Source organism: Geotrypetes seraphini, chromosome 10 (genome assembly GCF_902459505.1).
Source record: "Geotrypetes seraphini chromosome 10, aGeoSer1.1, whole genome shotgun sequence".
Lineage (NCBI taxonomy): Eukaryota > Metazoa > Chordata > Amphibia > Gymnophiona > Dermophiidae > Geotrypetes > Geotrypetes seraphini.
In genome coordinates this window covers 95,697,904-95,725,265 of record NC_047093.1, presented here as the reverse complement: position 1 = coordinate 95,725,265, position 27,362 = coordinate 95,697,904, and the positions used below count along the sequence as shown (strand labels likewise).

Below are 27,362 nucleotides of genomic sequence, written 5' to 3'. Positions count from 1 at the left end.
AAGCATAACTTCAGTCATTCTGCCTTTTCCCGTTTTTCCCCCTATCGGAGGTCGTCTCCATCATTTTTACCACCGATGGACGACTGTTACCACCGACCTCTGGGTCCTTTCCATCGTCAGGGAGGGCTACTCTCTTCAGTTCCATCAAGTTCCTCTGGAACATCCTTCAAGAGAGTATCCTTCCAATTCTGCCCAGACCGCCCTTCTTCTTCAGGAAGCTCAGTTTTTACTTCAGCTCCGAGTTATCGAGCCAGTTCCTTTGGCTCAGCAGAACAAGGGATTTTACTCCCGGTACTTCCTTGTTCCGAAGAAGACGGGTGATCTGTGTCCTATTTTGGATCTCAGCGTGCTCGACAAATTTCTGGTCAGAGAAAAATTTTGTATGGTGACCCTAGCATCTCTGTATCCCCTCCTCGAGCAGAACGACTGGTTATGCTCTCTAGATCTCAAGGAGGCCTACACGCACATTCCCATCCATCCGGCCTCCCGTCAATACCTCAGATTTCGGGTGGGAAATCTTCATTATCAATGCAGAGTGCTCACTTTTGACCTGGCCTCATCACCCAGAGTCTTCACCAAATGCCTGGTAGTGGTGGCCGCTGCGCTCAGGAACCATGGTCTTCAAGTGTTTCCCTACCTGGACAACTGGCTCATCAAGGCTTCCACGTCTCAAGGAGTCGTCCTAGCGACCCAGTGAACTATCTGGTTCCTGCAGAGTCTGGAATTCGAAATCAACTTTCCGAAATCCCATCTCCAGCCTTCTCAGATTCTTCCATTCATCGGAGCTGTTCTGGATACTGTCCAACTTGGAGCGTTCCTTCCTCAACAACGTCTGGAGGCTCTTCTCCATCTTTGTCATTCAGTCTCATCTCGCCCGACCATCTCGGCAAGACACATGATGGTTCTTCTGGGTCACATGGCTTCCACAGTACATGCGACTCCTTTTGCCAGACTTCACCTCAGAATTCCTCAGTGGACCCTGGCATCTCAATGGACGCAGGTTTCCGACACTCTGACTCGACACATCCAGGTCACTCCTGCTCTGACAGTCTCTTCGTTGGTGGATACTCTCTTCCAATCTATCCAGAGGCTTACTTTTTCACATGCCGCCCCCCCCTCCCCCATCAGAAGGTTCTCACGACCGATTCTTCAACTTACGCTTGGGGGGGCTCATCTAGATGTTCTCCATACTCAAGGATATTGGACCAGTGCGGGTCGTCAGTGTCGCATCAATCTCCTGGAACTCAGGGCGATTTTCAATGCTTTTCAGCATCTGCTTCACGACCATGTAGTCCTCATTTGCATGGTCAATCAAGTCGCAATGTATTATGTCAACAAACAGGGAGGCACAGGATCTGCCTCCCTCTGTCAGGAAGCTCTGAAAGTTTGGGATTGGGCAATTCACCACAACGCCTTCCTCAAAGCTATACATTCAGTGGGCGGACAATGCCTTAGCGGACAACTTGAGTCGTCTTCTGCAACCTCACGAATGGACTCTCCATTCAATGCCCCTTCATCACATCTTCTCTCAGTGGGGCACGCCTCAGATAGATCTCTTTGCAGCCCCCCACAACTTCAAACTGCCTCAGTTCTGCTCCAGAATCTACACTCCTCATCGCCTCGAAGCGGATGCTTTTCTTCTGGACTGGACAAATCTCTTTCTATATGCGTTTTCCTCCGTTTCCTCTTATTCAAAAGACGCTGGTCAAGCTGAAGTCCGACCATGCCACCATGATTCTGGTTGCTCCTCGGTGGCCCAGACAACCCTGGTACTCCCTTCTACTTCAACTCAGCAGCAGGGAGCCATACCTTCTACCAATTTTTCCCTCTCTGCTTACGCAGCATCAGGGATCTCTACTTCATCCCAACCTGCAGTCTCTCCACCTGACAGCTTAGTTCCTCTCAACGTAGTTCCTCTACAGTTTACCCAATCTGTGAGGGATGTTTTGGAAGCTTCACGGAAGCCTAATACTAGACAATGCTATTTCCATAAATGGACTAGATTTTCTACTTGGTGTTTTTCTCATCATAAGGAACCTCGACTTTCCTCCTTATCTTCAGTTTTGGACTATCTGTTGCACCTTTCTCAGTTTGGTCTCAAGTCTACCTCGATCCGAGTCCATCTTAGTGCGATTGCTGCTTTCCATCAGCTTATTGAAGGGAAACCTCTCTCTGCTCATCCTGTGGTTTCCAGATTCATGAAAGGACTTTTCAATGTCAATTCACCTCTCAAACCGCCTCCAGTGGTTTGGGACCTCAATATTGTTCTTACTCAACTGATGAAACCTCCATTTGAACCAATGGACAAGTCACAGCCCATAAGGTCAGAGCAATGGCAGCTTCTGTGGCTTTCCTCAGATCTACACCTATTGAGTAAATTTGTAAAGCTGTGTAACCCGTACTGTGGTCCAACCGGGACTCTACAGCACTACCAGTGGTTACAAGAATGAATAGCACTAGCGTGTGACCCGGCCTGGAGTCACCCTGCAGGCCTGGACTGACACCAATCAGAAAATAAAGTCAAAAATCCTCCCAAAAAGGTTGAAATTAAAATGCTTAATTTTTATTATTTGCCAAGCATAAAAGTAAGGGTATTATGAGTCCAAACAAAGAAGGTAAGTAGATAACAAAACTTCCATAAGTCCAAACTCAAAAGAAAATGAACAAAACAGTTCAGCAAAATAAAGTCCCAACTGCTTTCTTCCTATTTTCCTCCATTTATCCTCCCCTGAGGATTGGCTCACCTCAGAGGTTAATGCAGCCTGCTCCCAAGCAGGTTTGTACAGTTCCTCAACAAAATAGAGTTCAGGGCACTGGCCTCACTATACACAGTGCTCAAAAATAAAGCCTTTGGCAGCCCCTTATTATATTGCCAGGCAAAGGAGAGTGCCTTAGGTTTGCATTAATTTAGCTATTACATAGCCTACCCTTCCAGGTAACTGCAAACCTCTCCCTACTGAAAGACACTTCCAGCTTTGGGAAAACAAAACACTGAGCTTAAAGCAACTAGCTCCAAAATCAAAACAGTTCAAAAGCAAACAGTCTCTTCAAAACAAACAGAGCTCAAAAACACACTCACAGTGTCAGGATTAGTGCTTGCAGCTGGTGCAAAAACCAACCTCCATGGCTTCTTCACAAGGGCTCATTTCTTCTGGCAGGTTGCCCAATTCCATCGGGAGTTCAAGCTCTGATACTGCTTCATCCAGAATGTCTCCAGCCTCCTGCACCTCCATAGGTGAGGCTGGTTCGCTCCTGTTTGGCCCAGGGAGATTCTCAGGGAGAAAAGGTTGGAACCTTCTCCCTAGCCTGCCTTTCTGTTTGCTCCCTACTGCTGGTTTATGTATCCTAGGGGCACGCCCTACCCTAGCTGACTCAGCAGGCAACAAGTTAGCTCTTGGGCTCCTCTTGTGGTGACCTGAATACTGCTGATCTAGTAGGTTCTTGGTGATTTCAGGTTCCCCTTGCTGGCCAGCCTGAAAATCATCCAGATCCACTCTAGGACAGCCTTTATACACTCCTTTCCGGGTTTTACTATGTGTCTTGGCTGGAACCTTGGCAGGCACGATGCCTGGCTGGTTACAGCTGCCACTTGGTCCTCGGTTCATACCTTCACTTCTCATTATTGTCTGGATACTTTCTCCAGACGGGATGGACAGTTTGGCCAAACAGTATTGCAAAATTTATTCTCCTAAGTTGCCAACTCTCCCACCATCCCACTTTGGTTAGCTTGGAAGTCACCCACTTGTGAGAATACCTGCTTGCTTGTCCTGGGATAAAGCACAGTTACTTACCGTAACAGGTTTTATCCAGGGACAGCAGGCAGCTATTCTCATATCCCACCCACCTCCCTGGGTTGGCTTCTCTGCTAGCTATCTGAACTGAGGAGACGCACCCTGCACTGGGTGGGAAGGCACTCGCGCATGTGCGGTGCGGACGACTCGAAACTTTGAGTTTCTTCAAGCAAGTCTGCTTGTGAGGCGTCCGCATCGGGGCTCCGTTGGATCACGTCACCCACTTCTGAGAATAGCTACCTGCTGTCCCTGGATAACACCTGTTACGGTAAGTAACTGTGCTTTTTCCTAGTAGATATCGCCTCAGCAAAACATTCTAAGAGCTTCAGGCTTTGTTGTGCAGAGAAACTTTCTTCAGATTTACGGAGGCTGGTGTCTCGCTGTACCCAGTACCTTCTTTTCTACCAAAGGTGATTTCAGCTTTCCACATCAATCAGGAAGTCTGACTACCCATGTTCCATACCACAAGTTTGAAGAATGACAAAGTTTTGGCATTGTTAAATGTGAAGTGAGTCCTCCTCCAATATCTTGAGGTGACATGATTATCTCTTTGTTCTAATGAGTGCTAGCTTCCTGGGGATACCGACTTCTTTTTCAAGATGGATTCACATTACCATTTCTTCCATGTAAATTGATGTGGTAAGAAACCACCAATTACTTTAAGAGCGCCGCTACCAGGAGTGTGGCATCTTACTACTACTACTACTACTAATAATTTTTTTAGTGCTAGAGATATGCAGCACTGCACATCAAAATACTGAAGAGACACAGTCCCTGTTCAAAAGAGCTTATAATCTTGTCGAGACTCAAACTGGACAAGAAGGTGCATCAATACATTGTGCTCAGGTATGAGAATTACAGAGGGAATAAGACAGATATTGGTTCTTAGAAGGTAGGTTGGAGTTTGGAATTGAAAGCATCTTCAAAGAAGTGAGCTTTGAGTCTGGATTTGAATTCTAATTCAACAGTTCTGGTTTTCTTTTTTGTAAATTGCATAGAACCGTGAGGTAATGTTTTTATGTTCATTAAGGATGAGGATATAGTAGAGGCCTTTGAATTTGGCCAGGAGCAGGTCTCTGGAGACTTTCATAAGGGCAGTTTCTGTAGAATGAAGAGGATGAAAGCCCGATTGAAGTGGGTCAAGGATAGCTTAAGATGAAAGAAAGTAAAGACAACGGCAGTGAATTAGCATGTTCAAGAAGGGGAGGAGGGAGACAGGACAATAGTTAGAAGGGAATGTAGGCTTTATCAAAGGTTTAAAGATAGTGAGCACAGTTGCGGTGGAGAGTGATAGGTTGAGGATATAGCACATATAGGGGATGACAATAGGAGAAACAGAGGTAAGTAGATGAGAGGAACAGGTGGTAAGTTTGGAGAAGGAAAGAAAATGTGAAGTTTTCTCCTCAGTAATTTCAGGAAAGGGTGGCAAGGGATGAGGGTGCCTGCATGGGTGGTCAGTTCTGCTCAAAGAGATTTGTAGGACAATCACTTGCCCCCTCTTCTACGAAACTGCACTAGCAGTTTCTAGCATGGGGAGCCTCGCTGAATGATCCGCGCTTCTCCCGACGCTCATAGGAACTCTATGAGCATTGGGAGCAGCGCGGGCCCTTCAGCATGGCTCCCTGCGCTAGAAACTGCTAGCGCAGTATCGTGGAAGAAGGGGTTGGTCATTCCTCCATACAGTCACAAAAGTTTAGAGTGGATGTGGCAGCACAAATGGACGCTACCTTTGGGTCCTTGGTGCTAGCAGCAATCTCATCTGCCTTGCCCTAGACTCGGGAAACTGCTTTGGTAAGTTCTACTGATTCAAGACTCATATATACCTTTTGCCCTAGAAGGGAAGGTTAGGTTCTTACCTCAATCTTCTTTCTAGTAGAAAGGCATATGAGTCTTAAGGCGCGCCTTGTCAGATTTCATTTAGCCTTCCTGTCTCAGACATATGTATTTCCAGATATTTTCTCCTATAAGGTCTGAAGATTGATGGGGATGATATTAATAATAACTTTATTTTTATATACCGCAATACCACAAACAGTTCAGAGCTGTTTACAGAGGAAGAGACTGTATACAGACAGCAATATTACAAAAAACTTTAAAAATAACATTAGCATGGTAAGATTAATCAAATTTTTCCTGGAAGTGTTTTACAAGTTCATAAGGCAGAAGTGGAGTCAGAGAAATTTATCAAAGTGATAAGTTTTGATTGACTTCTTAAAAGTTTGGTAAGAAAGTGTGTTCGAGATAAAATTTGTTAAACTTTTATTCCATTTGCCTGCTTGGAATGATAGTGTTCTATCAAGAAATCTCTTATAGATACAGCCCTTCAAGGATGGAAAGGCAAACAAGTAGGCACTACATGTACAAGTTGTGTCTGAAAATTCGAAATGATGGGATAGCTAGATTGGGGATGAACCTGTTATGGTTTTGAAGCAAAGGCAAGCAAACTTAAAAATAACCCTTGCTTCCATGGGCAGGCAGTATAATTTTTTGTAATACAAGCTTACATGATACGATTTCTTGAGACAGTAGATGAGAGACTGCAGCATTCTGTATGATTCTCAGTTGTTTGATGTGGTTGTCTTAAAGGATCCCAAGTATATAATATTGCAATAGTCTAAGATACTCAAAATCAAAGATTGAACCAGAAGTCGAAAAGAGAAGAAATCAAAATAGTGTTTAACTGTACAAAGTTTCCATAAAGTGAAAAACATTTTTTAACCTGAGAGTTAGTGTGATCTTCAAAAGTCAAGCTTCGGTCCAAGATGACACCCAGGATTTTGATGGTAGAATTAATTGGGTGGTCTGATCCATTTAATCTCAGAGGTATTCGTGATCTTGTTATTAGGACTTGCCAAAAAGAACTTAATTTTATCCAAATTCAGTTTTAATTTAAATTGCATAGTCCATTGTTCTACCTTAGTAAGGACAGATGAGATGAATAGTTCTGTCTCTTGAGTCAGTGAGGTTATGGAAATAATCATTGTAATGTCATCCGCGTATATATGATTTCAATTTTAAATTGAATAGCATATTTCCTAATGATGCCATATAGACATTGAAAAGTGAAGGGGAGAGTAGGGAGCCCTGTAGAATTCCACAGGGATTACACCAAGCATGAGAGAAAGTTCCTTCACTGTAAACCTGGTAGATACGTTTTTTTAGGAAACCCATAAACCAATTTAGTACCTGTCCAGAAATACCAATGGAATCAAGACATCTAAGCAAAATTCCATGATCAATAGGGTCAAAGGCACTGCTCAGGTCAAACTGCAGTACCAATGCACTTTTTCCCAGGGAAAACAAATGGAAAAGATGATCAAACATGGAAGCTAAAATTGTTTCGGTACTATGATTTGTACGAAAACCAGACTGAGAGTCATGTAGGATGTTGAACTTCTCTAAGTATTTCATGAGATCGATGTTAACCAGTCCTTCCATTAGTTTAAGAAAAAATGGTATGTTGACAATAGGTCTGTAGTTGGCAGACAAGGAAACAGACTCCTTAGAATTTTTAATAGGAGTCACAAGGATATGACCAAGTTCTGCTGAAAATTTGCCAGTAAACATGCATAAAGAAACCCAATTCATAAAGAAACCTCTCTGTTGCAAAGAGGCAGATGAGAGACTTTGAGAGCTCTATAAGTGTTAGTGCTGGTTGCACTCAGGCTTGGTTGTTTCTACCTAGTTTAATTTATGTTGTATTTGAATTGATTTGTTGCATTTTAATGATTACAGAGCAGAACAGAAGTGCTTGATCGGGGAGTTCCCTGTGCCTCGACTCTTTTTTTTTTTTTCTCTCTCTCTTAGTGATAACCAACTGCTTTGGTACGAACTGAGGAACTTCAGCATTGCCCAATGAGGCAGAGCAGAGAGAAAAAAAAATTACTTCTTCACAACTCACAACTAGAGGTGAATAACCCACTGTCACAAGACTCGTATGCCTTTCTACTAGAAAGAAAATTATTGCGGTAAATAGCCTAATCTACCTTAAAGTTTGCTTGATGAGAATGTATTATTATAAGTGAGAGGGGGGGGAGCCCTGACTGAGAAGGTGCTTGCACTGTAGTATAATTGAATAGGGAAGGATGTTCATGCTTAACACTATTGTTTGGAATTCTTGTTCCATAGTCCTGCACTGTTCCTCTGATAATTTACTTTCTATTTCCTTTGTATGGATTTCTTTTGTTGTTGTTGAAACTTGAAATCAGAAGCTGAAGAATAAAATCTGTATCGAATGTTTATCAGTTTATGGATAACATTGAACTGTAGTTTAAAATGTATATAAAGTGATAACCAATGTCTATGAATAATTTTTTGACAGCTGTTCTGCATTTAATAATTGATTGAGTTTTTCATGTTATGGCTGGAATTGTTTTGTTTTGGTTTTGAGAAGTGGTGCTCGCTTGCTGGCTGGAAGGGGGCGTTATAAAGCGGCAATGGCATGGATAATGAATAAAATGTGTTTGTGGAGTGTTTCTACAAAAGCGCCTGCTTTTTGTATGGTTCTGGGTAACTCTAGTTAGATACAAGCACATGTGTTAGTTAAGGCCACGCCCAATAGAAGCATACAAAAAGTTGGTGAATAAAAATCTGAATATGGATGTAGCCAAGGCCAGAAAAACACACTATAGATTAATATTAAGGAAAAGCATAATATTCTCTTTATGTACTTTGCTATTAAGCCAGATCATAGAGGAAATTAGGTAATGCGTAACATACATGCATAGAGATATTAAGAACTCCATCTTGGTTCTCTGCTTTTCTTTGTCCTCTCTGGTTCTTTGTTCAGCTTCCAGCCTTAAGCCTCATGGGTAAATTGATAATAGATGTGCTTAAGCAGGTTAGGAAGAGCATATTAGATTACATATCCCAAAATGGAGTATAACATGCATTAAATATGAATGAAATATATGATGTGGATCTGTGGATGAAAGGGGCCCCGAATGAATGATGTATGAAAGATAAGTGAAAGAATGGTGTGTACTTAATTTCTAATATTTTATATATTTTAAACTTGAAGGAACTTAAGGAGGAATCACATCAGGAAATAGTTAGAATCAGATGCTGTACCAGTCTTAGAGAGGCCCACCAGTATAGGAAGGCTTCTGTGTGTGTGTCTGGGAAATTTGAAACTGTCAGCTTTTGTAAAGCTCAGAGCAGGAGGGGGAATATCCCTCCTCCTTTTTTTTTCTGTGCTGATAGAGATAAAAACTTTTCAACACTTTTGAATGCAGGCTCTCCTGAAACAGATAAGTAGGTTTAGATTTAAAGTTTTTGGCTATGTTATAAATAAAATGTTTATGTATATTCAGAAATAAATGTAAACAAAAATATGATTTCTGAAACTTTTATTCCATGTTAAAAGGAAGTTCTTTGTCCAACTTTAAGGACAGCCTCTGTTAATGGATTGGCTGACAAGTAATGATGTCATGCGGGACAAAAGGTACATATTGGGGAGCAACAAATTCTCAGATTGAGATCTTTATCAGAAGGCCAGCATTTGGCATCTGTAAAGACCGCCCGGTGACGCAAAACTAACCTTTTGAGGTCCATTATGACAATTAATAAAACAGAATAATAATTTTAATAAAATTTGCATCATGTGTCATTTTCCATGTACTTTTTGCATACCTAGAGCGAAAGCTAGCAGCTTAATTGGCAACTGCTGCTTAAAGCGTGCGTTTGTGTACCCATGCTCAGTTTTTAAAAAATAATGATTGCTGAGGGGGGCGCTGTGGAGCCCGACTAGGATGGTCGCCTGATTATTCAGCTCCAGCAACCCTTCCTACTATTTTCATCTTCTGCTATACTACTTGGATATAATTTACCTTTGATTTCAGCAGAATCTATTCTTACTATGGCTTCCAATAAAGTAAGCAAAAGACATAAACCGGAGCCTCAATCACCAGCTAAATCATCCTCAGACAAATCTGAGAAACCAGAGGCCCCCCTCCATGTTAGATTTATGGGAGGCCATCAAATCCTTACAAGACATCATGTCTGATACAAAGGACGCAATGAATGAAGTTAAGGATGAGCTTTCTACTATACATTCTGATTTATCCGCGTTTAAGGCTAAAGTCGCTGACCTGGAAATCAAATCGGCCATGGCAGATGCTAACATTAAAGCCCTCCAAACGCATGTGAAGCGTACCCTGATTATTGAGCGGGAGCTTGAAGAGGCGAGTAATCGTTCTCGTCGGAATAACGTGCATCTGCTTGAGGTCCCGGAGGGTCGGGAGGGTAACAACATGATCGCCTTCCTCGAGTCCTTTGTTCCTACCCTGCTCAACCTTCAATTTACTAAAGACTTCGAGATTGAGCGCGCTCACAGGACACCCTTGTCGCGTCAACCTCGTGACCAACGACTGAGGCCCATCGTCTTTTAAGATTCTTCGGTACCCGCAGGTACTTGAAATTATGCAAAAGGCTCGACTACAATCGCCTTTCACATACGAGGGAAATAGAATCCTGTTCTTACCCGCTCTACATAAGACCACAGTTCGATCCCGACATCAACTTCTAGCTTTCCGCCCCCAACTGAAGAAGATGGGCGCCCGGTTCGGCCTATTCTATCCGGCCTGCATGAGAGTTACATTCCTGAATCAGACAAGAGACTTCACTGACCCAGATCTCTTGGCTTCTTTCATCGAGGAAAAGTCTCCCACCCCGATCGACTCTGTCTGACCTTCCTGCATGTCTCAACTGACAAGACCAGGGGTCTCAAAGTCCCTCCTTGAGGGCCGCAATCCAGTCGGGTTTTCAGGATTTCCCCAATGAATATGCATGAGATCTATGTGCATGCACTGCTTTCAATGCAAAGTCATTGGGGAAATCCTGAAAACCCAACTGGATTGCGGCCCTCAAGGAGGGACTTTGAGATCCCTGGACAAGACTGCTCATACCGTTTTTAGTGAACTCATGTTCCTCTGCTTCCCACCATGATGTCTCCGTCTCTCCACCATGTTGGACTGACTGCCTTCGGGCAGCTTACTACTTCTTCTCTTCCTATAACTCAGTTTTCCTTTATCTCACTTTTTCTATTTCTATGTGCATCCTACTGATTATATATCTACCAATCTTTTAATCAAACTACATTCTTATCTTCCCTTTCCATTGCCTCTTTGCGACTCCTTTGACTCCTGTGCTTGCCGGGTCACTGCTTGTCGGACCTCCGGTATACTTCATCTTACTCCTTTTCCATCATACTATCCATTTCTACTCCCGTAAGGCCCCTTGGTACCTTCCATACCACAGAGAACTGAAACAGAAATGCCGTGCTCTGGAACGAAAATGGAAAAAATCTAAATCCCCTACAGACAAACTCTCCTGGAGGGTCAACATTAAAATCTACAATGCCGTTCTAAAAAAAGCAAGGAAAAACTTCTACGGTGACAAAATCTCCAAATCCAACAATCAGAATAGCACATTATTCAACATCTGGTGTTCCTTAACCTCCAAAAATGACTCCATACTTCCCTCCTCCCCCTCAGATGATTCTCTAACAAAGTTCTTCAATGATAAGGTCTCCACCTTGAGGCGCTCCTTCCCACCTGCAGTCTCCTACAAATCTCTGATCCCAACTGACCCTAACCCTATCCCAACAGACTCCTACCCTATCCCAGCAGACAGATCCTGGTCTTCCTTCGAACTTGTTTCCAAATCCCTGGTCTATAATCTCTGCCTCAAATTGAAATCCTGCAACTGTACCTTGGATCCTTTCCCCTCCTACCTTTACGAGAACACTCCCCCTCAGGCCATCTCATCTCTTACCACTCTCATAAACTCTGCCCTCCATTCGGGTCTCTTCTCCCTATAAATGGGCCATATTTCCTTAACCCCACTACTGAAAAAACCTGAACTTGACCCCTCTTCACCATCCAGCTACCATCCAATAGCTAACATCTCCCTTCTTACCAAGATGCTAGAATCCATTATATCCACTCAACTATCTTCCTACCTTGAGAAATTCACCATTCTTCAACCCTACCAATACGGCTTCCGTCCCAATTTCAGCACCGAATCCCTTCTGACCTCCTTAATCTCAAAAGTTCAATATCTCCATTCTCGCAACAAGTTCGCCGTCCTTCAATTCGACCTCTCTGCAGCTTTTGATGTCGTCCATCATGATATTCTTATTTACCAACTCACCGAGATAGGCATAAACTCAACAGCCCTTGACTGGTTCTCAGAGTTCTTACGCTTCCTCTTCTATTCCTTTCTCTCCTCTCTTCTACCTTCCAAAGTATTTAGATCAATGCTGTCTTGTTAAAATGTTTATTTTATTTTTATTTTTCCTCTAACTCTACTTTTCACTTCTCTATTACCCTCCAGGTACTTTAGTTAGATTGTGAGCCTTCGGGACAGTAAGGGAATTTTTCAAGTACCTTTCTTATTTCTAATCTTAATGTATATTTTCTGTAAACCGCTTAGAACCTAACGGATGTAGCGGTATATAAGAAATAAATTACATTATATTACATTACATTACATAGTCAACATGAAGGGCACTTCTTCCTCTCCCTGGAACCCGATCTGTGGAGTCCCGCAAGGCTCACCTCTCTCTCCTATCCTTTTCAACATTTATATATCCTCCCTTAAACTCCTCCATCTCTCCCCCCTTGAAACACTCTACACTTATGCAGACGACATCTTTGTCCTCCTCGAGACCGACCGGAATCTCACCAACCTCTCGGCGAACATATCCTCATGTATATCAAACCTTTAATCCTGGGCCCAAACTGTGCAGATGAAACTGAACGAATCTAAAACAAAACTTCTCTGGCTCGGCCCAAAATTGGACCAGCTGCCCACCTCCATCCCACTGTCCTCTGGCCCCACTCTACATCTTGAATATTCTAGTAAAGTTCTGGGAGTCATCATTGACTCTACACTTTCCTTCAGCGATCACCTCAACTCCCTAGTAAAAAAATGTTTCTTCAGCTTTCACATGCTGAGAAAAGTGAGATCCTGTTTCCATCAAAAACACTTTGCCATCCTTGTCCAATCCACCATCCTTTCCAGACTGGACTACTGCAACTCTATCTACCTTAGCCTAACAAAGAAAAACCTTCAAAGACTCCAGCGGATTCAGAATACCACTGCTAAGCTTATCTTTGCAAAAAGCAAATTTGACCACGTCTCACTGCTCTTGTCCAAGCTCCATTGGCTTCCGATAATCTCCAGAGTCCACTTCAAATGTGCCTGCCTCACTTTCAAGATCCTACACGGTATCCTCCCTCCCTTCATTTCTCTTTCTTGGAACTCCTCTAATCCCAATTCCGCCAGATCCACCGAAAAACTGAAACTTTCCTTTCCCTCTCTAAAAGGCGTTTCCTTTGTAGGAAAACTCGGTTCTTCCCTCCCCTTCAGAATCACTCAGCTCTGGAACAACCTTACCTCCCCTCTTAGGAATCTGAGCTCCCTCCAACTCTTCCGTAAACATCTGAAAACCTGGTTATTCTCAAAATGTAACTCCTCCTCCCTCTCTGGTTAATCTAGTCCTCTAAATTTTCTCTTCATTTTGCCTCTTCTTCCACTGGAGTTCCTTTCTACCCTAACTCTTGTTAACTGTGTCGAGCTTTACGAATGTAGAGATGATGCGGTATACAAACCTAAGGTTTAGATTAGATTAGATTAGATATATATACTTACTAAAATGATCTTTCACTTTGCTGACCTGTCTCTGCTGTATCTCATTCCCTGAAAGAATCTGTTTGTTTGCCTTTCTTCCTACTTGCTATCTATATACTTAATCTTATTTATTTACTTTCTCCCTTTCTTGTTGCCACACTGTGCACAAACTGAATTAACCGTTCCAGCTCATTTAATTCCACTTAACCTTGTCTTCCGCCTCCACCCTTTTTCTTGTTTATTCTGCTGATTGCCAATTGTAGCTTCATGCTTGTTAACCTATTTGGCCTGTTCACTTTGTTCTCAGTATTTTGCTTCTAGCAGAAGATGTTTGTTTACTCAAATCTTTTTATGGGTTGCTGTTTGCTGCCTTCATGCGGCTTTCTGGCTCTTGCTTCCCAGCCACCCACGGTTTTGCCACTGCATTTGCACCGTGCAATATTAACACTTGTGTTTTGGGTATATCTAATTGCACTACCCTGCTTATATATGCTGTTTTTGCTTGCTGTTTGTATAATTATCATTATTTGCTTGTCATTTGATATGCATTTTTATACTGTCAATTTTGCTCTCTTCACATATCATTGCAGTATTACATCATTTGTCTGCAATCTATTTCTTCTTATACCATGCCTCTGACACTAACCTCGCTTAATGTCAAAGGTCTGAATAATACTATTAAAAAACGTAATGTCCTCTCCTATCTGGATGATGCTAATGCTGATATAATTTTTTTGCAGGAAATGCACCTTTCTGACTCAGATTCTATTAAATTCACTAAGAAAGGTCATCTTGCTCCTATTTTTTTTTCCGCAGTTAATGGAAAAAATGGTGTCCTTACATTTATAAGACAAAATCCCTCCATATCCATCAACCACAGCTCTCATGACATGTATGGCCATTAGGTCAGTATCCAACTCACTGTTGCTCATCACACTATCCATATTATTAACATCTATGCCCCTAATCTTGACCAGCCTGATTTTTTCCATAATTTTGCTACTCATATTCTTCAAGACCCAAATACCTCTGTCATCATTGGGGATGACTTCAATCTCATCCTAAACCCCCAAAAAGATAGAAAATCTCACGCCATGTACAAAAGGACAAAATCCTGGTATGCTCTACAGGATGTCATCTCCCAACTTGGACTTATTGACCCTTGGAGATTACAACACTCGGATGCGGATCAATTTACGTTCTTTTCTGCACCACATTCCACCTACTCTCGTATAGATTATTTTCTCACTAGTTCTTCCCTTATTGACTCCATCTCTTCAACTGCTATTAATGCTATTTCAGTTTCTGATCATGCTGCCATCAGCTTATCCTGTTCACATCTAACCCCAGAACCGCGTTCTAGACAATGGAGATTCAGCTCCTCTCTCCTTGAAGAAGATAACTCCTTGTCAACCATCAACGATGTAATTAATTAATTCTTACTGTCAATTTACCTTCCCATACTAATTGGATCAATACCTGGGATACTTTTAAGGCCTACATTCGTGGCATAATCATTCAATTCTCTTTCCGCCTCCATTCTGACAGAAAGCAACTTTTACACACCCTAGAACAACGCATTCATACTGCAGAATTACTACACTTATCAGATCTTTCTAATGTACCTGCCCTTTTAGAGCTTCGTAAACTGCGCCTCGAATATAATTCAATGCATAGCTCATCTGCAGCCTATTCTGTCTTTGTACAGGCATCCACATACTATGCTGACAACAATAAAACAGGCCATCTACTGGCAAATTATCTAAAAAAAAACTGCTGACAAAATCTCTGTGCCCTCTATTAAAGACTTCTCTGGAAATCTTCTCACCGGTACGCCTGCTGTCTCTTCTCATTTTTTATCCTTTTATCAGTGTTTATACTCGTCGGAATCGACCTTCTCTACCTCTCTTGCTGATTCCTTCTTATCGATGCCACACCCCACGCTTTCGCACTCTGACCACCTCGTGTAAGACAAACCGTTCTCCTCTCAAGAATTGACAGATGCAATTCATTCCCTTGCCCCTAAAAAATCCCCAGGACCGGATGGCTTGACTACTGAGTTTTACAAGGCTTTTCTTCCCTCCTTACTCCCTCACATGTTATCTTTTTTCCATCATCTTTGTGAGCTAGGTCAGGCTCATGGCTCATTTACTGAAGCTACCCTCATTGTTTTTCCCAAACCAGGCAAAGATCCCCAGGATGTTAAGAATTACCGCCCTATTTCTTTAATCAATGTAGATGTGAAACTTTTTGCCAAAATTTTAGCCACCCGCCTACAATCTGTCCTTCCTAATCTGATTAGTCTTGATCAATCTGGTTTTTACATAATAGATTTTCATCCCACAACACACGTCTTTTCTCTCACATCATTCATCATACCGACTCCCATCCGGATAGACTCTTAATTATGACTCTCAATGCTGAGAAAGCCTTTGATCGCATAGAATGGCATTTCCTTCTCCGTGCACTTCAATGGTATGGATATCCCGATAATTTCATACAGATGATCAAAACCCTCTGCTCTAGCCCTCAAACCAGAATTATGATCAATGGCCATCTCTCTCAATCCTTCTCTCCTACTCAGTGGCGTACCTGGGGCCCATCATTTTTTGACACCCCCACCATCTATATGAAAAATATGATTTTTAGTAACAATCTACATATCGCACAACAAGAGTGTACCTAGGAAAAGGCAGCATCTTAAACACTGCAGTGAGCACTAGAACACCAACACATACATTGTAAAACTAAACAAACCAGATCCTGCACAGTCAATTGATCCTGTACAGTCGATGCTATCGGAAAGCCATGTCCCTTTCATACACACAGACAGATACATCCTTGCCCAATATGGAATAATCGCAAACTAAAAATAGAAATATGTAGACAAAAGTTAAACTGAACTGCCAAGAAACCAGACTCTGCATACAATGCAACACCACAAAAACAGTAATACATACATTACGTTTCCCCTGTAAATGCTGCATTACTTATCAGAGTAATAGATATATTTTTTATGAACCCGATCAATTGCAGTTTTTTCTTGAAGGTAAAGTAACCACAAGAATTCCAGACACCTCCATGGAATCAGCTAAGCAGGCCATTAGTTAAATAACTTCAACTGCACTCTGTTATTTGATTAATTTAGTTTTTTATTTCTTATATCCAACTACCCTTGGAAGTGATTGTTTCCTTCTCCTCTCAAATTGTGGACTTTAGTCATAGTCACTATGTGTTTATTATTATTATATTATTATATAATTAGTACTTGTTTTTCCTATTGGATTTTTATATTTCCTTTCAAGTATTGATTGATATGTAAATTGTAAAAGCATAAATAAAAAAAACCCCAAAAACAAAACAAAACAGTAATACATGTCCTCTAATACTGTGCAAAATATAAAGACAGTAGATGTAAATTTGAAAAAAATGATACATAACAATCACCACTTTACAAATTAACAAATAAAAATAAAACAAATAATGAGAAATGAGAAAATACCATTTTATTGGACTAATCCCCGTAAGCTCGGACCCATCCCCGCAAACCACCTGATTCCATCCACACAAGCCTTCAATTGTTTTATATTGAACTTATTATATTAAAGTATAAAAAGAAACAAACAATATTCTGTACAATTGTCAATTTATAAATCAGCGTCTTTTCCCCCACTCTCTGTTCCCCATTTCCCTTCAGCGTCCTCAGCCCACTCTCTCTCCACTTTCCTTCAGGGCACGCACATAAAAACAAGCAAGTAATTTTATATCATTTTCATTCTATTCATTCATAGAAATTAAAGTCTAAATAATGCTAGTCACATAACAAAACATGATTTTACAAAAATAATTCCCTGCACAGTCAAGCCTGCAAGGATTACTAGATGTCTTTCAGCAGCTCTCCTCCCTCCCCCCCCTTACCTTCATGGCCAAGTCAAAATAATCTACCAACAATAAAATTTTAAAAACACAAAGCACACTGTACGTAGAGAAAATGTTAATTATCATTTATATTCCGTGGGTTTTCAAAGAGGTCAAGGCAGATGACTTTATGCAATGTCACCTCAGTAACAACTATACAAAAATAGACAAATATACTCCCTCCCTTTTTACTAAACCGCGATAGCATTTTTTAGCACAGCGCTGAATGCCCCACGCTGCTCTCGACGCTCATAGGCTCCCTGCGCTAAAAACTGCTATTGCAGTTTAGTAAAAGGGGACCATAGTGCAAAATATAGACAGCATATATAAATTCTCAAAACGGACACATTTTGATCACTAAATTGAAAATAAAATCATTTTTCCTACCTTTGTTTGGTAATTTCATCAGTCTCTGGTTGCACTTTATTCTTCTAACTGTGCATCCAATATTTCTTCCCTTTCAGCTTCCTGTATGCTTCCTCTCCTCCAGATCTCATTCCCTCCCCCATCTTTTTCTTTCTTTCATCCTGCCCCCTTCTTTCTTTCTCTCTCCATGCCCCCTTTCTTTCTGTATGTCTGTCTTTCTCTCTCTCTCTTTGTGCCCCATTTCTTTCTTTGTTTCACCCTGCCCCTTCTTTCTCTCTCCATGCCCCCTTTCTTTCTCTATGTCTGTCTTTCTCTCTCTCTCCCCATGCCCCATTTTTTTCTTTCTTTCACCCTGCCCCCTTTCTTTCTTTTTTTTCTGGCTCCCTGTCCCCCCCCCTTTCTTTCTTTCTGGCTCCCTGTCTACCCTCTTTCTTTCTTTCTCCCTGCCCTCCCCATGCCACTGCCACCACCACCACCACCATGCTGCCACCACCACCGGGGAAAGGCTGTCACTGGCCATCGGAAACAGGCCGGCGCAGAAATCGCCCTGCTTCGTTTCCCGCGGGCCGACCAACTCTGGCTGTTCAACGTCAATTCTAACGTCCGAGAGGACGTTCCGGGCCAGCCAGGTAACAATTGGCTGGCCCAGAATGTCCTCTCAGACGTCAGAATTGACGTGGGACGGCTATAGTTGGTCGGCCCGCAGGAAAAAAAGCAGGGCGAATTCGGAGGGAAGGAGAACTGGCGCCGGCTTCTTTCAGATGATTGCAATGGCAGCCTTTCCCCGGTGGCAGGCCAGCTGTGCACCCCCTTGGGTCCATGCACCTGGGGCGGACCTCCCCCCCATCCCCCTCTAGGTACGCCACTGCTCCTATTAGGGGAACAAGACAAGGCTGCCCCTTATCTCCCCTGCTCTTTAACCTCGCCCTCGAACCTCTTCTTACCGCCATCAGACTTGACCCTAAAATTAAAGGCTTCCATTTGGGATCCTTCTCGGTCAAGTTGTCTGCTTATTCGAATGATATTTTGCTTTACATTACCCCAGAATCTTTGATTTATGTTCTTCATTAAATTTGTTTGTATTCTGCTATCTCCGGCTACAAATTAAATATCTCTAAGTCTGAAATCCTTCCTTTGAATTGCATTGATGTTCAATCTGAAGTTATTCATCAAGGCTTCATTTGGTCCCCCCAAAAAATCAAATACCTTGGGCTGTTTTTTGCCCCTACCATTGAATCTGTGATACAGCATAATATTGATTACATTATGTCTACAATACAAACCTGCACATGTAAATGGTCCCCTTTGAATCTTTCTTGGCTGGGCAGGCTCTCAACTATTCGCATGATGATTATGCCCAAAATCAACTATGTCCTAAGCATGCTACCAATCATTCTTCCACACTCTGTATATACCCATATAGAGAAGCTCCTTACAGAATTCTTGTGGCATGGAAAACAACCACGTATTGCACTTAAAAAATTAAAATGCCCTCGTGCTATGGGGGGTGTTAATTTCCCTTGTTTTAAGAGCTATCATTTTGCCTTCCTGATGACACAAGGTTCTCTCTGGATGGACCTCTATCCCCTTTCGATACTGCCCACCTGGCTTCGTCTTGAATTTATCCTTGCTGACCCTCATCTTCTCAAATAATGCTCCCTGTATAAGTCTTTCGTCGCTTGTGAAAGGTAACCCTATTCTTATGAGTACCTGGTCTGCTATCTGTCACATGGAATCCATAACCGCCAATCAATGGTCATCCTCCATTGCTGCTCCTATATGGAATAATCCAAAACTTAAAATAAATAATGATGTTGTAGTTTGGAAACGATGGCAACAGCAGGGAATATGGACTTTGGGTCACCTGCTTACTAATGGCCAATGGATGTCCTTTTCTGACATCATGATTAAATTCAGTATACCCCAATCACAATACTTCCAGTGGATCCAACTTCATCACTGCCTCAAATCTGCATTTCCATCTCCTGCTACCCTCCATATATGGTTCATAGACAAAACCACCGAAGACAAAGGCGCACGCCGACAACTGAGCGCAAGACGGAAGTGCATGCCGAAGAAAAAAAAGTGTTTTTAGGGGCTCCGACGGGGGTTTTGTTGGGGAATCCCCCCCCACTTTACTTAATACAGATCGCGGCGGCGTGGGGGGTTTTGGGGGGTTGTGTAACCCCTCTCATTATACTGGAAACTTAACTGTTTCCCTTTTTTTAGGGAAAAAGTGAAGTTTTCAGTAAAATGTGGGAGGTTACAACCCCCAAACCCCCCACAACGCAGCGCGATATGTATAAAGTAAAGTGTGGGGGGGGTTCCCCCCACACATCCCATCGGAGCCCTTTAAAACAGTCATTTTCTTCGGCGCACAGCTCTGCGTTGCCCTCAGTTGTCTGCGCACACCTTTGTCCCGGCGTGCTTTTGACCTGACACTTCCATATATCACCAGATTTACCTAATATGATGCTATCCTATTCACTCACTAAAGGACAATCTTCCAAATGGTATCATTATATCCAAACCCAACAATCCGCACTTCCATTGGACTCCATTGATAAATGGAATTCGATATTACATGTACCCTTCACTGAACAAACATGGATACTGACCTGGCTAAAACTTTTAAAATCACTACAGTCGGCCGCACACCGACTGGCAGTATTTTTATTTCATAGAGCATTTTGGACTCCCAGCAGATCTGCTAAACTTAACAGATCCAACAGTGGATGCTGCTGGACTTCCAGATCTGCTGATAGATCACTATATCACATGCTTTATGCCTGTCCTCATGTTTCTTCCTTTTGGACAGCCTTATGGCCCATAATCCTCCAAATTTTCCATATCAAGGATCCTTTCTCCTTCGATATTTTACTTACTGGCTCTCTTGCATTGACCTCCCGTCTATCTATACATCATGAACGTTTACTGATAACTTTTGCTATTCATTGCCCTCAAGCTGATCCTTCAGAATTGGAAAGACACTTCAAAACTGCATGTTACTCACTGGTGGAACTCTGTATGCCTACATGCAAAGTTTGAATGTCACATAGCTGACGTCATGGATCTCTTCCCTCCTACACCAAAACATGGTCTATACCACAGTTCTTCAACCGCCAGTCCACGGACCGGTGCCGGTCCGCAGAAAATTCCTGCTGGTTCGCGCAGGCCGGCGAGATCGACGCCATTAAGTTTCCTGCCCCGATGGTGTTTGCGGAAATCTTCTGTTCCTCCCAGCCTCGGGCGATCAAGACAGGCTGCCGACGTCTGGCATTCCCTCTGTGAGTCTCGCCTATGTGGAAACAGGAAGTTGAAACAAAATAGGCGGGACTCAGAGAGGAAAGATCCCGACGTCGGCAACCTGTCTTGATCGCTGCCCCTGCCGAGTCGAAGAAGAGGGCTGCGGGGAAAGTGTAGGTAGAAAGGAGATGGTCAGCGTGCGTGGGGGGGATCAGCGTGTGGATTGGGGCCATCAGCAGCGTCTGTGCTGAGAATTTACCCACGTGCAGGATGCGGCGGGTAGGGGCCTCCGGCTCATCTTGGGCGGCAGGGCCTGTGGTGCAAAGCTGTTTTTGCCGGCTTGGGGGGGGGTTGCGAATGTGCAGGGAGCCTTCAACAGTGGCTGTCTCCTCTCCTAGCAGCTCTGTAACTTCCCCTTTCCTCAGAGGCGGCAACGGACCAAGGCTGCCTAAGGAAATCACTGCTGCAGGCAAGTTCTGACAGCTGCTGGAAGGAGAGAAAGCCACTGTTGGAGGCTGGGAAGCTGCTGGATAAAGGGAGAGCTGCTACTGCACCTGGAGGGAGGTAGAAGGAGAGATGCTGCTGGGAGGGGAAGAGGGAAAGGGATGGGAAGAGAGCTACTGTTGGATAGGGGGAGAAGGAAAAAAGTAAGGAAACAGCTGGCAGGGAGATTACAGGAGGGTAAAGGGGGTCAGGGTGGAATGGAGAGATCAGATGAGAGAAAGGGGAGAGAGAGGAATGAGAAAGTAGAGAGAGATTGATGCTGGAAAGGGGGTCAGCAGAGAATAAAGATGCTAGATCTGGTGTAGGAGAGTTAAAAATGAAGAAAGCAGTGAAGCTGGAATGAATGATGTTAAAAGGAGAGAGGAGGCACAGGCTGGATGGAAAGGGGAGAGGAGGGGCATAGAAAGAAGTTAGATACATATGGAAGGGGGAGAGGGCAGACAGTGGATGGAACGGGCAGACACTGGAAGGAAAAGAGTGAAAAGAAGATGAAAGCAGAGACCACAAAAGGTAGAAAAAAATAATTTTATTTCTATTTTGTCATTACAATATATCAGATTTGAAATATATATCCTGTTAGAGACATAACTGGGGACTGCAAAGCCTAACACTATTCCTGTCATGTGTTGACTGCAGTATTCTGTTAGCATGATATTTCTGTGTAGCATTCTGTAATAATTTGGCTTGTTCAGTTTTCTTGATAGTAGAGGGGATATATGTGAAGGGGAGGGGAGACAGGGGTTTTGTTGGTCCTTGCTCTGAATATTTATATTTATAAAATGACAATTGTACAGAATATTGTTTCTTTTTATACTTTAATAAAATACGTTCAATATAAAATCATAACTGAGGCTTGTGCAGATGGGATCAGATGGTTTGTGGGGACCGAGCTTGCGGAGACGGGGTGGAAATGTGTTTTTTTATTTCGGTCTTAGTAGTTTGCCGGTCCACAGAATAATTCTTTTATTTCTGCCGGTCCACGGGTGTAAAAAGGTTGAAAAACACTGGTCTATACTGCTTGTCTACTGCAAGTCTGACCTTTGATATTACCCTTACTGCTTAGTCTTTTACATCTTAATTCTACAATTATATGCCCTTATTCAATTACATTCTGTGAAATGTATAAATGGATATTGATATGCTGCTTTTCTATGATATATATGACATAACAACTTTGTTACTTCTTATCCCCTTTTCTTTGGTTTTCGCTCAATGCATATATTTGCTTACTGCTATGCTATGATTGATGTACTCACCATGTGTTAATACTTGTTATTATCATGTGCTCCCCTTTTTTGGAACACTCTCAATGTTGGTATTGTATTTTTCTTATAAAACTAATAAAAAATTTTCTGAACTTAAAAAAAAATGATTGCCAAATTTAAAAAAACACATTCTGGGAGAAATAATCACCTGAGGAATGGGAGGCAACCTGAACATTATCATTCCAAGCAGGCAAATGGAACAAATGTTTAACCAACACACTTTCGTACCAAACGTTTAGGAAGTCAATCAAAACTTATCTCTTTGACAAATTTCTCTGACCCCACTTCAACCTTGATGTACTTCCAAAACACGTAAGCTTTATATGCCAATGTAATTTTGAAAGTTCTCTGTAATGTCGTGTCTGTATATAGTCTCTTCCCCTGTAAACCGCTTTGAACTGTTTGTGGTATGGCGGTATATAAAAATAAAGTTGTTATTATTATAAGTTTTTAAATCTAAGCTGTGTTTCTCCATAAGTTATTCAATTTTCCCTACCATTCTCCCAAGGGAATTCAGAATATTTTATATGAATTTATTCAGGCACTCAAGCATTTTTTCCTGTCTGTCCCAGTAGGCTCCCAATCTACCTAATGTACCTGGGGCAATAAGAGATTAAGCAACTTGCCCAGGATCACAAGAAGCAGTGTGGATTTGAACCCACAGCCTCAGTACTTTGATGGTTTATCAACACTTAATACTGTACCAAAATGTAATACTATAGAATAAGCCCAGTCTACAATCTTATTGATACAATCTGAGACCTTATCAGTTACAGCTAACATATTTAGATCCACTTAATAGGAAGCCTCTCTTGAATATTGTGACCGGGTAAGACCTGGACTGGATTATCCAGAGTCCTAACCTGGGTCATTCAAGCCTCAGCCAAGCGGTTGAATGAGGCATGGAGGGTAGAGGTGTGTCTGCATCAAATAAAAAGGTCCAGCAAAGGTGTTTAGTGTGAATTTAAGTCTTTATTTTCTGACTTATACCTTGGTGAAAGGAAAACAAAGCATAAACTTGCCCTGGTGGCTAAACAGCTTGTTAGCTGAACTAGGCTCCACAGATGTACAGTTCACAATCTGGCAATTTTCATCCAAACATGTGTTTTAAACCAGCTATGCTCTGCCAGTCCTTATTACAAAAAAAAACCCCAACTTTCAGTATCAAAGTACTGGAACTGGCTAGTTCTTTCACAGTACTTCTGTATTTGTGCAAATTCAGGACACAATTATTCCAACTCTTCTGTTAACTTCAATTTAATCAAAAGCAGGGATTCTACACCCTTCTGTTATTAGGGTTTGTGAGGCAATTCCACCTTCCCAGAAACAGCATATGATTTCTCGAAGCTTTAATCTGTAAGCATGGCTTCAGGCAAACAGGATTCTACAGGTTCCATTTCATAATCACTTGTATACATTTTCTTCTGGCATTTCTACATCCAAAACAGTGTTACCTTCAGAAGAAGGCTGACAAGATTCAGACCTGAGATTTTCTCCCTGTTTCCTATGGGAAGTGCTGGCTTCTGTCCCCTGGATTGCATTGGTCTGCCTCTTTCCAAGGGTTCAGGCAGGCTGAAGATTGGTGGCTGCCTCTCTGGCCTAGAGACCACACCCTTTTCTCTAGCCTTGTGCTGATTGTTTCTAGAAACACCTATGGTTCTCTGGTGCTTTGTTATTGAGCCTGGATAGCTTCCCTGCTGATTAGCCCTGCCCCCAGCAGAGCTGAATGCAGGAGCTAATTCCCTTTGTGGGTTTTGCTATCACCGGCCTTTAGCATTCCTTACACTAGAACTAGGCAAGTATAATCGGGTCACTTTTGGGCTGCCTTTCACTGGGGATAAATTCTGCAGGGCAGTTTCCCTAACCTGCCTGCTTCTAGTAGCAGGTTTAGGGATAGTTTTAGAGCACTGCAGGGTTTCTTCCAGCATGACAGGACTCTCCCTGTCACAATATCCAATAAATAATCTTAATATATATCTTTAAATTCACTGGAATTATTAAAATGATATCAGTAACATATGATGATATACACTCCCCATTAGATAAACATTTTTGTAAAGAGCCTATAAAATTATTAAAAAGTTTTGATGTACTCTACAAAAAGACCTCCAGCTCTTAGGAAAAAAAAACTCTGTTCTTTAATGCACAATAATTCATATTTACTAAAAGCTCTTTAAATCAATTGAGGATTGCTCCTCCTATGCCTATCTCACATAATTTATTCATCAGTTTACATCCCTGACTCAACCAGTTCTTACTTTATTGAATGTAACAACAAAAATGATTGCAAAGACCTGCAACAGGACATAAACACGCTCGAGAAATGGGCTGCGACATGGCAAATGAGGTTTAACGTGGATAAGTGTAAGGTGATGCATGTTGGTAACAAAAATCTTATACACGACTACAGGATGTCCGGGGTGGTACTTGGAGAGACCCCCCAGGAAAGAGACTTGGGAGTACTGGTCGACAAGTAGATGAAGCCATCTGTGTAATAATGTGCGGCGGCAGTGGTGAAGAAGGTGAACAGAATGCTAGGAATGATTAAGAAGGGGATCGTGAACAGATCAGAAAAGGTTATCATGCCTCTGTACCGGGCCATGGTACGCCCTCACCTGGAATACTGCGTCCAGCACTGGTCACCATACATGAAGGACACAGTACAACTTGAAAGGGTCCAGAGAAGAGCAACTAAAATGGTTAAGGGGCTGGAGGAGTTGCCGTACAGCAAGAAATTAGAGAAACTGGGCCTCTTCTCCCTCGAAAAGAGGAGACTGAGAGGGGACATGATAGAAACATTCAAGGTACTGAAGGGAATAGACTTAGTAGATAAAGACAGGTTGTTCACCCTCTCCAAGGTAGGAAGAACGAGAGGGCACTCTCTAAAGTTAAAAGGGCTAGATTCTGTACAAATGTAAGGAAGTTCTTCTTCACCCAGAGAGTGGTGGAAAACTGGAACGCTCTTCCGGAGGTTGTTATAGGGGAAAACACCCTCCAGGGATTCAAGACAAGGTTGGACAAGTTCCTGCTGAACCGTAACATACCCAGCTAGGGTTGATCTCATTTAGGGCTCTAGTCTTTGACCTTGGGGCCGCCGCGGGAGCGGACTCCTGGGCACGATGGACCACTGGTCTGACCCAGCAGTGGCAATTCTTATGTTCTTATTCTCATGTTCCAAATTTAGTGACGTTCCCATTGATGCCCATCCCAGCCCATCCTACACTGAATCACCATATATGGGACACAGATCATGCAGGCTGTCCAATACTGGCCTTAGTTCTAACTATTTGGACAACTGAAAGTGAGCCAACATGGCTTCTGCAAGGGAAGATCATGCCAAACAAACTTACTGCACTTCTTTGAAGGGATAAACAGCCAGATGGACAAAGGGGAGCCCATAGACATTATTTATCTTGACTTCCAAAAAGCCTTTGACAAGGTACCTCATGAGCGGCTACTTAGAAAATTGTGGAACCACGGGGTGGAAGGGGATGTATACAGATGGATTAAACACTGGTTGGCAGGCAGGAAGCAAAGGGTTGGAGTGACGGGCCACTACTCAGACTGGAGAAGGGTCACAAGCGGTGTTCCGCAGGGGTCGGTGCTTGTACCGCTACTGTTCAATGTATTCATAAATGACCTGGAAAAGGGGACGAAGTGTGAAGTTATAAAAGTTTGCGGATGACACAAAACTCTGTAGCAGGGTTTCAAGTTTCAAGTTTATTTACATTTGATGGATCGCTTATTACAATATCTAAGCGATGTACAAATTAAAAACCAACAGATTTTGGTATTACATTTAATATGGTGGGACAAGACATTAGACAGAGGATTTGGACATACATGAATGAGTAGGTAAGAGGGGAAAAAGTTACAATTGTAATATTTAGTGAAATTACATAAAACGGGAAGCACATTAGGTAAAAAATGGAATAGATATATTAGAAATTTTAGTTGATTATTATAAGAATGCAGGAAATTGGAATATGTTTATCATAAATCAAATGCATCTTGAAATAAATAGAACGGCGGAAGAATGTGAAGACCTACAAAGGGACCTAAACAAACTGGAAGATAAACTGGGCAAATAAATGGCAAATGAACTTCAATATAGAGAAATGCAAAGTCATGCATATAGGGAAGAAGAACCCGATGTTCAGTTACAAAATGGGGGGGATTAGTGCTAGGGGACAGTAACCTTGAAAAAGACTTGGGTGTGTTGGTGGATGCAACAGTGAAATCAACTGCACAATGTGCAGCAGCCTCAAAGAAAGCGAACAGAATGTTGGGTATTAGTAAGAGGGGAATTACGACCAGGACAAAGGAAGTCATCATGCCGTTGTATCGCGCGATGGTGCGCCCGCATCTGGAGTACTGTGTCCAATTTTGGTCACCATACCTCAAGAAGGACATGGCAATGATTGAGAGAGTTCAGAGGAGAGTGACGAAAATAGTAAAAGGGATGGAGAACCTTTCTTATGCAGACAGGTTGGAAAGGCTGGGGCTCTTCTCCCTGGAGACTCAGAGGAGACATAATAGAGACTTTCAAGATCATGAAAGGTATAGAGAAGGTGGAAAGGGACAGATTCTTCAGCCTATTGGGAACCACAAGAACAAGGGGGCACTCGGAGAAATTGAA

General features: G+C 42.4%; 1 protein-coding gene across 1 annotated transcript in view; it reads left to right on the top strand.

The window, feature by feature from the left end:
- MAN1B1 (mannosidase alpha class 1B member 1) overlaps positions 1–27,362 on the top strand; it is a 245,232-nt gene that overhangs the window by 83,403 nt on the left and 134,467 nt on the right. The window lies entirely within an intron of this gene.